At 43.1% G+C, this 11,105-nt stretch overlaps 1 protein-coding gene across 3 annotated transcripts in view; it reads right to left on the reverse strand.

Annotated features, from left to right (window-relative positions):
* Positions 1-10,575, reverse strand: part of FANCC (FA complementation group C) — a 566,530-nt gene extending 555,955 nt beyond the window's left edge. Inside the window, exon 1 of one of the 3 annotated variants that reach the window (XM_029617560.1) lies at positions 10,342-10,575. The gene's annotated coding sequence lies outside the window, so the exon portion shown is untranslated. The remainder of the gene's footprint in view (positions 1-10,341) is intronic. The other 2 variants (XM_029617551.1, XM_029617542.1) reach the window with 2 other exon arrangements.
* Between the last annotated feature and the right edge of the window lie 530 nt (positions 10,576-11,105).

Here is an 11,105-nt window from a genome sequence, read left to right on the forward strand (position 1 = left end):
GTGGATAACACATTGAAATCGTCGGTTCAGTGTGCTGCGGCAGTCAAAAAAGCAAACAGAATGTTGGGAATTATTAGAAAAGGAATGATGAATAAAACGGAAAATGTCATAATGCCTCTGTATCGCTCCATGGTGAGACCGCACCTTGAATACTGTGTACAATTCTGGTCGCCGCATCTCAAAAAAGATATAATTGCGATGGAGAAGGTACAGAGAAGGGCTACCAAAATGATAAGGGGAATGGAACAACTCCCCTATGAGGAAAGACTAAAGAGGTTAGGACTTTTTAGCTTGGAGAAGAGACGACTGAGGGGGGATATGATAGAGGTGTTTAAAATCATGAGAGGTCTAGAACGGGTAGATGTGAATCGGTTATTTACTCTTTCGGATAGTAGAAAGACTAGGGGACACTCCATGAAGTTAGCATGGGGCACATTTAAAACTAATCGGAGAAAGTTCTTTTTTACTCAACGCACAATTAAACTCTGGAATTTGTTGCCAGAGAATGTGGTTCGTGCAGTTAGTATAGCTGTGTTTAAAAAAGGATTGGATAAGTTCTTGGAGGAGAAGTCCATTACCTGCTATTAAGTTCACTTAGAGAATAGCCACTGCCATTAGCAATGGTTACATGGAATAGACTTAGTTTTTGGGTACTTGCCAGGTTCTTATGGCCTGGATTGGCCACTGTTGGAAACAGGATGCTGGGCTTGATGGACCCTTGGTCTGACCCAGTATGGCATTTTCTTATGTTCTTATGTTTCCTCCTTCCAACTCCTTTTTCCCCCCCATCTCCTCCTCTCCCATCCTATTTTTTTTTTTGCTTCCTCCCTTTATCTCCCTCTCTCTCTTCTTCCTCCCCCTCAGCCCTCTCCCAGACTCCAATGTCTCTTCCCCCTGCTCCTGAACCCCAACCGGGACTGAAGACACTTCTGCCACCTCCCCCACTCCTCATCCCTGATCAGGGATGAAGACACATTTGCTGCTTCCCTCACTTCCAGATGCACAAGGATGTTTCTACCACCTCACCAGTCCAGAAAATGGGCTTGCCCTAGGTGAGAGGGTGCGTGTATTTTTAAAAGTCTGACAATCATATACAGACATACATGTATACAGAGAGAAAGAAATTCATATATTAGAACAATCATCAGTTTTCCATTTGAAACCTTTCATATATTGACAGAAACACTGCCACACCATACATGCATCAATATACCTTAACATTTACCTGAGCTTCACCAAACTGGCATGGCATGTGCACCACCTATGCTGTAACATCTCACCAGCAGGGACATCCCAAACACCGCCCCACGCTGTAACAAAATATTTCCTGTCCTGGATGTAGCTTACAAACCACTGCACTAATGCCTGTGAGTTACTCTATTGGCAAGTTTGTTAAAATATTTTAAAAAATTGCTTTATGAGGAATACTGGTATTTCCACACACTAGAATTTATTAATTTTAATAAAATTGGACCCAAAGTGTCATTCTGGATCCAAATATGTAATAATGCCAACAGACTGCTGAGTTGTTGGAAATCTCAAGTCCCCCTGCTGTAAAACAGCAGCATGGCAAGTAAAAACAGAAATGTTTAGTACAGATAGGCAAAATGTTAAGATTTCAAAACTCTGCCTCTAGGCTTGTAAGGTGACTGAATGGCAGCACTGCGGAAGGTCCCTGGCTCTTTACCCAAGCAGAGTCTTCTGCTCCCTGGGTCAGCTAGAGCAGTGGTTCTCAACCTTTTTTCGGCCGGGACACACCTAACAGATGGTTCTCACATGTGTGACACACTGAACACGTGACCGTCACGGGGCTTTATGTAAACATCCACTCTGCATCCATGGGAACCCCCTCGACCTCCAACAATGGATGCAGAGCACAACTAGGGCATTACCCATAGAACTCCCCAACATCCTCTTCAGTAAACACTGAAGCAAAAAAATAATTTAATCTTTCCGCGATGGCCTTATCTTCTCTAATTGCCCCTTTAACCCCTCCATCATCTAAAGGTCCAACTGACTCCTTCACAGGCTTTCTGCTTTGGATATATTTTTTAAAGTTTTTACTGTGAGTTTTTGCCTCTATGATCAACTTCTTTTCAAATTCTCTCTTAGTCTATCTTATCAATGTCTTACATTTAACTTGCCAACACTAATGCATTACCCTATTTTCTTCAGTTGGATCCTTCAAATTTTTGAATGAAGATCTTTTGGCTAAAATAGCTTTTTTCACCTCCTCTTTTAACCATGCTAGTGATCACTTTGCCTTCTTTCCACCTTTCTTAATGTGTGGAATACATCTGGACTGTGCTTCTAGGATGTTTTGTTTTGGTTTTGTTTTTTTTTGGTTTTTTTTTTAACAATGACCTCGCCTCTTGCATACTTTTTACCTTTATTTATTTAAAATCTTTTCTATACCATCGTTTAGTAAAGCACCATCACAACGGTTTACAATGAGGCACGTAAATATATATTTGGTTGAACTCTTACTAACAATGTGCCAGAACATTTATCGGTAACATGTATTCATAATATAAGGTATATGTTGTGTGATCTGGATCTTGTCCTTTTCAATGATTAATAGGAAAAACCATACAATCATTGTATTTTGTACTACAGTTCTCTTAAATTATTCTATTATAATGTTGAGTAAAATGATAATGTATAGGTATGGTGTGGTATTTGGTGACTTTAGCTTTTTCATTTAAACTTCAGAATCTCTATTCTCATTGTAAAATGCTTTCTTGAAAAGCCATGTTTTCAAACTTTTTTTTTTAAAGAGTTTTAAATCTCTCTGTAATCTTGTTTCCAGTGGCAATGAATTCCATAGTGCTGGTCCGGCTAATGATAGGGCTCGTTCTCTAACTTGGGTCAGTTTTGCTGTCTTGATTGATGGGAGCTTTATTAGCTGATCTAAAATTTTTCAGTGGGATGTGTAAGCGTAGTGCTGTGTTTAACCAGTCTGCTTTTTCTTCATTTATCAGTTTGTGAATTGTGCAAAGTGTTTTATAGTGCACTCTTTGTTCTATTGGCAACCAGTGCAATTCGGCAAGTGTTTGGGTGATGTGGTCTCTTTTGCTTTTTCCAGTAAGTATTCTGGCAGCAGAGTTTTGTAAGATTTGTAGAGGTCTTATTGTTACATACGGTAGTCCCAAAAATAGTGTGTTACAGTAGTCTGTGCTAGAGAATATAAGTGCTTGTAGAACTGTTCGGAAATGTGCTTGGGTTAGTAGGGGTTTAAGCCTCCTAAGGATCATAAGTTTGGCGTAGCCTTCCCTAACTTTTTGTGATATGTGTTGCTTAAGGCTGAGTTCAGTGTCTATTATTACTCCTAGGTTGTGAGCTTTCTCGGTTAGTTCCACTTCCTGATTGTTTTTAAGTTTGATGGGGTTTTGAATTGTCTCGGAGTTTTTACGTTCTAGGTGAATAAATTCAGTTTTTTCAATGTTAATTACTAGTTCCATTTGGTTTAGTAATTGCTAAATTTTATCTAGGTACATCATTGCTAGGTTTAATGTCTTATCAATTGTTTCCTCTACGGGTAATATTAGTTGAATGTCGTCAGCGTATATGTAGTGTATGATGCCTATTCCAGCTAGGAGGTGGCATAGAGGCAGCATGTAGATGTTAAATAGTGTCACCGAAAGTGTGGATCCCTGGGGTACTCCTGTTTTTACCTCATTTCTGTCTGATATTTTGTTTTTAATCTGTACTTGGAAAAATCTATTGTTTAGGTATGATCTGAACCATTTCAATGTCTTGTTCTGTAGACCAATTTCTTCTAATCGTTTTAGCAGTATGTTATGGTTTACTGTGTCAAATGCTGCTGATAGGTCCAACAGTATCATGATGTAGTGTTTCCCATTATGGAATCCTCGTAGTATATTATCAGTTAGAGAGGTTAGTAATGTTTCGGTACTATAGTGTTTTCTAAAGCCATGTTGTGAGGGGCACAGTATGCTATTATTGTCAAGATGTTCGGTTAGTTGTTTTTGTACTGTTTTTTCTATCAATTTAACAAGTAGGGATAGGTTTGAGAATGGTCTGTATGTAGTTACTTAGTATATTTGGGTCACTGTTTTTTTTCTTTAATACTGACTTGATTATTGCACCTTTAAGTATGTCTGGGATTGATCCTTCGTTAAGGGATAGGTTAATTATTTTGGTGATTGAACGGGACGTGGTGTCAGCAAGTTTTTTTTATGTCTATGGTAGGAATTGTATCAATTTTATGTGGTGCTCCTTTCAGTTTTTTTTCTATTTTTCTCATTTATCAAAGTTTCCCTTTTGAAAGTTTAGCACAAGGCATGGATTTGCTTACTGTCCCCCTTCGTCATTAATTCAAATTTGATCATATTATGATCACTATTGCCAAGTGGCCCCACCACCATTACCTCTCTCACCAAATCCTGTGCTCCACTGAAAATTAGATCTAAAATTGCTCCCTCTCTTCTCAGTTCATGAACCAATTGCTCCATAAAGCTGTCATTTATTCCATCCAGGAACTTTATCTCTCTAGCACAGGGCTTTCCAAACTGTGTGTCGCGACATGTTAGTGTGTCGCCTGCACTGTGCAGGTGTGTCGCGCAAGCCTGGTCAACTCTGATGCGAATTTGGGCTTTTTTTTTTTCTAGAGATTCACTTTTTTTTCCCCAGTTCGTGGGTTGCTTATTATTGGGCAATGTTTGCTGTCAATCGTGGGGTTTTTTTGGGCTTGGTGGGTGGGACTTGAGCCCAGCTGTCCTTGTCATTAACTGTTGCTGCTGATGAGGCCTGGCCAAGAGGAGTACTGACTGCAAGCAACAGTGTCTGGTGATCCTGGAAGGTTTTATGCAGCATGGCAGGTTTGAACCCTGAAGGGAGTGAAGCAACAATCAAAAAGAAGAGGTACATGAGTGTGGGGGCCAGACATGTGTTTTTGGGGGGGGGGGGAGAGATGAATGTGTGGGGGCCAGACAATTTGTTTTATTATTGTTACTCATAAATTATAACATTAATCTTGGAATATTATATATTTTTAATATAAATGAAAGGTTGTGTCATGAAACATTTTATTTATGTATATATTTAAGGAAACACATAAATTGTAGAAATATGTTTCGTTCGTTTAACCTTTAACCTCTGGTTTGCTGTGTCGTGAAATTATGTTTGTCTAAAAAGTGTAACCAACATGAAAAGCTCTACTCTAGCATATCCCTATGATACATTTACCCAGTCAATATTGGGGTAATTGAAATCTCCCATTATTACCTTTAGTTAGGCCTCCCAGATTATGCCTTGTCCCCTCCAATTAATTCAAAATTGTGTAGCCCGACTAATCACCAACACACATGTAAAGAACATATTACTCCAATTCTGAAACAATTACACTGGCTTCCAATCCATCAGCACATTCAGTACAAAATGTTGACCATTATATTCATAACATAATACATGATTCATAATCTATTTGGGTATGCTCATCTCTGCACCTATATCATAGAAACATACAATTGACGGCAGAAGAAGACCAAACAGCCCATCCAGTCTGCCCAGCAAGTTTCACACTTTTTTTTCCTCATACTTATCTGTTATTCTTGGCTCTTAGTAACCTTTTGGTTCTATTTCCCTTCCACCCCCACCATTAATGTAGAGAGCAGTGTTGGAACTGCATCTAAGTGAAATATCTAGCTTAATTAGTTTGGGGTAGTAACTGCCGCAATAAGCAAACTACACCCATGCTTGTTTACCCAGTCTATGTAATTCAGTCCTTGTTGGTTATCTGTATATAGATCCACTTTTCTTCATTCCCCCTGCCATTGAAGCAGAGAGCTATGCTGGATATGGATTGAAAGTGAAGTATAAGGCTTATTTGATTTGGGGTAGTAACCGCCGTATCAAGCAAGCTACTCCCCGCTTTTTTGTGAATGCAAATCCTTATTTCCACTTTCCTCTTGCCGTTGAAGCTTAGAGCAATGTTGGAGTCACATTAACCGTGTGTGTATGTTTATTGAATAAGGGTATTATCTCCAGGTAGTAGCAGTCATTCCCGCGAGCCACCCACTCTTCATTCACGTCCTCTAGACTTTATGGATCCACAGTGTTCATCCCACACCCCTTTGAAGTCCTTCACAGTTCTGGTCTTCACCACTTCCTCTGGAAGGGCATTCCAAGCATCCACCACCCTCTCTGTGAAGAAATACTTCCTGACATTGGTTCTGAATCTTCCTCCCTGGAGCTTCAAATCGTGACCCCTGGTTCTGCTGATTTTTTTCTGACAGAAAAGGTTTGTCATTGTCTTTGGATCATTAAAACCTTTCAAGTATCTGAAAGATTGAATCATATCACCTCTGCTCCTCCTTACCTCCAGGGTGTACATATTTAGATTCTTCAATCTCTCCTCATAAGTCATTTGATAGACCATCCACCTTTTTGGTCGCCCTCCTCTGGACCGCCTCTATCTTGTCTCTGTCTCTTTGGAGATACAGTCTCCAGAACTGAACACAGTACTCCAGGTGAGGCCTCACCAAGGACCTGTACAAGGGGATAATTACATCCCTTTTCTTACTCGATATTCCTCTCTCTATGCAGCCCAGCATTCTTCTGGCTTTAGCTATCGCCTTGCACATTGTTTGGCCAACTTCAGATCATTAGACACTATCACCCCAAGGTCTCTCTCCTGCTCCGTGCACATCAGCCTTTCTCCCCCCATCGAATACAGTTCATTCGGATTTCCACTCCCCATATGCATGACTCTGTACTTCTTGGCATTGAATCTCAGCTGCCATATCTTTGACCACTCTTCCAGCTTCCTTAAATCCCATCTCATTCTCTCCACTCCTTCCGGTGTGTCTACTCTGAGGCAAATCTTAGTGTCATCCGCAAAAAGACAAACCTTACCTTCTATCCTGTCCGCAATGTTGCTCATAAAGATAATGAACAGGACCGATCCCAACACCGATCCTTGCAGTACACTGCTTAAAACTGCTCTCTCTTCAGAGAGAGTTCCATTTACCATCACACATTATTCAGGCCTATCCAGTACCGAGCTGTAGGAAGAGCTGCATTAGTGCCTGCGGCACCCGCGGTTACCGCCCGCACAGTGCAGCTCACCTACCGCTCGATCCTGAACTCTAATTGCATGCAAATGCATGCCGCGGCTAATAAGTGCCCGTGAAGCGTTAGGCCTGCGCAACCCATTTTACTGGATAGAGCGCCTATACAGTATCCTGGGTGCGCGGGCCTAAGGCTTCACGCCACGCTGGTATCTGTCATTTCAAATGTCATTTGAAATGACAGATACCAGGAAGCGAAAAAAACCAAAAAGTAAGTCGCTTCGCCGCTTCACTCTTCCCTCCTCCCGGAGCAGGGCGCAAAAAGCAGCCTTGCTCCGGGAGGAGGGAAGCGGCGAAGCGACTTACTTCTTGCTTTTGGTTTTTTTTGCTTCGCCGCTGTCAGTGTCCCCCCTCCTCTCGGAGCAGGGCGCGAAAGGCAGCCTTGCTCCGGGAGGAGGGGGAGACACTGACAGCGGCGAAGCAACGGCGAAGCGACTTTTCGTTTTTTTTTTTTGTTTCGCCGCTGTCAGTGTCCCCCCTCCTCTCGGAGCAAGGCTGCTTTTCGCGCCCTGCTCCGAGAGGAGGGGGGACACTGACAACGCGAAGCAACTTACTTTTCTGAAGCCATCATCAGGAACACATGCGATCGTAGCTCCTCCCGACGAAGACAAAGATGGCCGCCTGCACGGGGGAAGCGTACAATTGGCCGCTCAAGACGTGACGTCGTGACTTCTTGAGCGGCCAATTGTACGCTTCCCCCGTGCAGGCGGCCATCTTTGTCTTCATCGGGAGGAGCTACGATCGCATGTGTTCCTGATGATGGCTTCAGAAAAGTAAGTTGGCAGGCGTCCAAAAGCGACTTACTTTTGGGATCTTGACAGATCCCGAAAGTAAGTCGCTTTTGGAAAAAAAACAAAATTGTCGATTTTGAAAAAAAAACACCAAAATTGCTTTTGGTTTTTTTTGCTTCGCCGCTGTCTTCGCCGTTGCTTCGCCGCTGTCAGTGTCTCCCCCTCCTCCCGGAGCAAGGCTGCTTTTCGCGCCCTGCTCCGAGAGGAGGGGGGACACTGACAGCGGCGAAGCAAAAAAAAAAAAAACCGAAAAGTCGCTTTGCCGTTGCAGTCTCCGTGGCAGCCCCAGTCCGGACATCGGAGGGGGGCTGCAACGTTTTTTTCGCTTTTTTTTTTTGGCTTCGGGAGCAGGGGAGAGGACTGGGGCTGCCATGGAGACCGGCACCCATGATCGCGGCCGGGGCAGGTGAGCGGGGGCTGGGGGAAAGCTTTCCACCTACCCTTACCCATGCCTCTACCGCCTGGGTCAAGGTAGGCGGTAAGTTTGCAGGTTAAACGCGTGACAAAACAGCAGGGAAAGAGCGATAGTCGGGGCGCGGGTTACGGGATGCTAGGGAATAGCTAATTGGCTCGTTTGCATGCAATATCGAGCTAATTCGCTCGTTTGCATGCAATATACATGCCGCGGGCGGAAGGGGTTGCCCGGGGAATTTAGGACGCAGTAGGAGTAGGTTAAAGGGGATTCGGGATCGCAGGAAGGGCTAACGCGGCCGGAACGTGAGTTAAAAGCGGCTTAGGAGCAGGGTAAACGCGGCCGCACTTTACATGATAGGCCTGATTGTCTTCTGTCCGTCAATCAGTTTGCAATCCAGGCCACCACCTCTGCACTCACTCCTAAGCTTCTCATTTTATTCACTAGTCTCCTGTGCGGGACTGTATCAAAAGCTTTGCTGAAATCCAATTAGATGACATCGAGTGCTCTTCCTTGATCTAATTCCTTGGTTACCCAGTCAAAAACGTCAATCAGATTTGTCTGACAGGATCTTCCCCTGGTGAATCCATGCTGCCTCTGGCCAAGCAATTCTCCCAACTGTAGATAGTTCACTATTCTCTCTTTCAACAGTGACTCCATTACTTTTCCCACCACCGAAGTGAGGCTAACTGGTCTGTAGTTACCAGCCTCTTCTCTGTTCCCACTCTTGTGAAGCGGGACCACCACCGCTCTTCTCCAATCACTCGGCACCACTCCCATTTCTAGGGATCTATTGAACAGGTCACACAGCGGACCCGCCAGCACATCTCTGAGCTCCCTCAGTATCCTGGGATGAACTTCATCAGGCCCCATGGCTTTGTCCACTTTCAGTTTCTCCAGCTCTTCCCATACATTTTCTACTGTAAATGGAGTTACATCTACTCCACTCCCCTCCAGTTTCTTGTTAGCTAGCGACGGTCCTCTTTAGTGAACACAGAACTGAAGTATTCGTTTAATATTTCTGCCATTTCTTCGTCTCTCTCCACACATTGATCCTTTCCACCTTTCAATTTCACTATATCACTTTGAACTTTTCTCTTTTCACTGATGTATCGGAAAAATGTTTTGTCACCTCTCTTTATCTCCTTGGCAATCCTCTCTTCTGCTTGACTTTTTGCTGTTTTGATTAAATTTCTTCATCTCCCTCAGTTCTACCAGAACTGAGGGAGACGAACCTACACTCAACTGATAAAAATTATCTTCAAGTACTAAATATCAAAACCGCTAGGCTAGACTTGACACGGAAGCATGCCTTTTCTGTAGCAGGTCCCTCTATGTGGAACACGCTACCCAACTTCATTCGACAATTAACTATGAAGAATGACTTTAAAAAAAGCTATCAAAACCCATCTACAGTCAATAGCATTTCCTGACTCTCAGACATAAACCACACCAACTTCCCAATGTAGAGTTAATTATTTTCCTCTGCTACCTATTTCAAATTATGCTTTGTGTTTTAATGTTTTTACTGACTGTGTATGTTTTATTTGTAAACCACTTAGATCTGCTACAGCTTGCATAGGCGGTATAGAAAAAAAACTTTTAAATAAAAATAAATAAAACATTTGGAGGCCAATTTTTAAAGCAGTCTAGCTGTTTTAAAACGGATTAATGCACCTAGATTGCCCTCCTCAACCCAACTAAAAGAACACGCAGACTTGCACAGCATAGTGTTTTCAGCCTGATTATGAGAAGGCATCCTGGAGTGGGGAAGAGGACATTAAAACGCATGAATAACGTTTGCAGTAGTACCTTATTTTACCCTCCTCAGCTGGCTGCAAACAGCAGGAACTTTGAAAAAGCAAGTTTGCTTTCCACTAGCTTTCAAAGAGAACTGAGTTTGATTTTAGAAGCAGCAAAGTCAAAGACCAGACATTAGCACACATGTTGCCAAAACTCCGTTCCATCCTTACTACAAGCAATTATTAACTCATAAAGGGGCAAACAACAAATTCTGCGCCCCTCCCGCCTCCTTTCCTCCACATACCTCGACGCAGGAAGCACTAGCAGCAGCGGGAGCGAGACCAGCACTAAACTCACATTCAAACAAGCTCTGCGAGTCTATCCCGCCATCGCTTCAGGACTCAACCGATTGGCTGCGGCGCAGACAGGAGCAGGAAGTGAAAGAAAAACCGAGCAGAGCGAGTTCCTCTCTACTCCACCCCCCACGCACCGAAAGACAAGCTGCACGGCTCCGCTGATTGGCTGCGGGAAAGAGGTGGCAGGACAATGACAGCAAGCGCCGCCTTCGCTCCCCCATCCCCGCTAATAGCTCGGCAGAGGGCGGGGCTGAGGGCTCCCTCAGCCTCTGCTGATTGGCTGCAAGCAATCGCGAAGTAGAACTTGGAAGGCAACTACACAGACGGCAGGCCGGTGACTGTAGAATCCTAGGGGAACCTGCAACTGCAGATTGCGATTACTGTACGACTTCCCACAAAATGAGCAGGAGAAATTATAATCCTGGGGGAAAGAGGAGGAACCAGCTCTAACAGCAAAAAATGTGATTTCTTGCCGTTAGGCCAAAAATGAAACAAGACCAGGAACGATATGGACCAACACCAAAACCTAAGTCTTGTCTGTGATATTATGTTTTCCATAATTTATATCCATCTTGATTTATCAATTTGATTTTCCCTCTTTTCTTACCCTTTTATTTTAATAATTCTGTATATTACTTTGGCAATACATGTAAAATTGTCATGCAAATAAAGTTATCTGAATCTGGTTACTCTGACATCAGTAATTAAAGCT

The sequence above is a fragment of the Rhinatrema bivittatum genome, chromosome 1 (genome assembly GCF_901001135.1).
Source record: "Rhinatrema bivittatum chromosome 1, aRhiBiv1.1, whole genome shotgun sequence".
Classification (NCBI taxonomy): Eukaryota; Metazoa; Chordata; class Amphibia; order Gymnophiona; family Rhinatrematidae; genus Rhinatrema; species Rhinatrema bivittatum.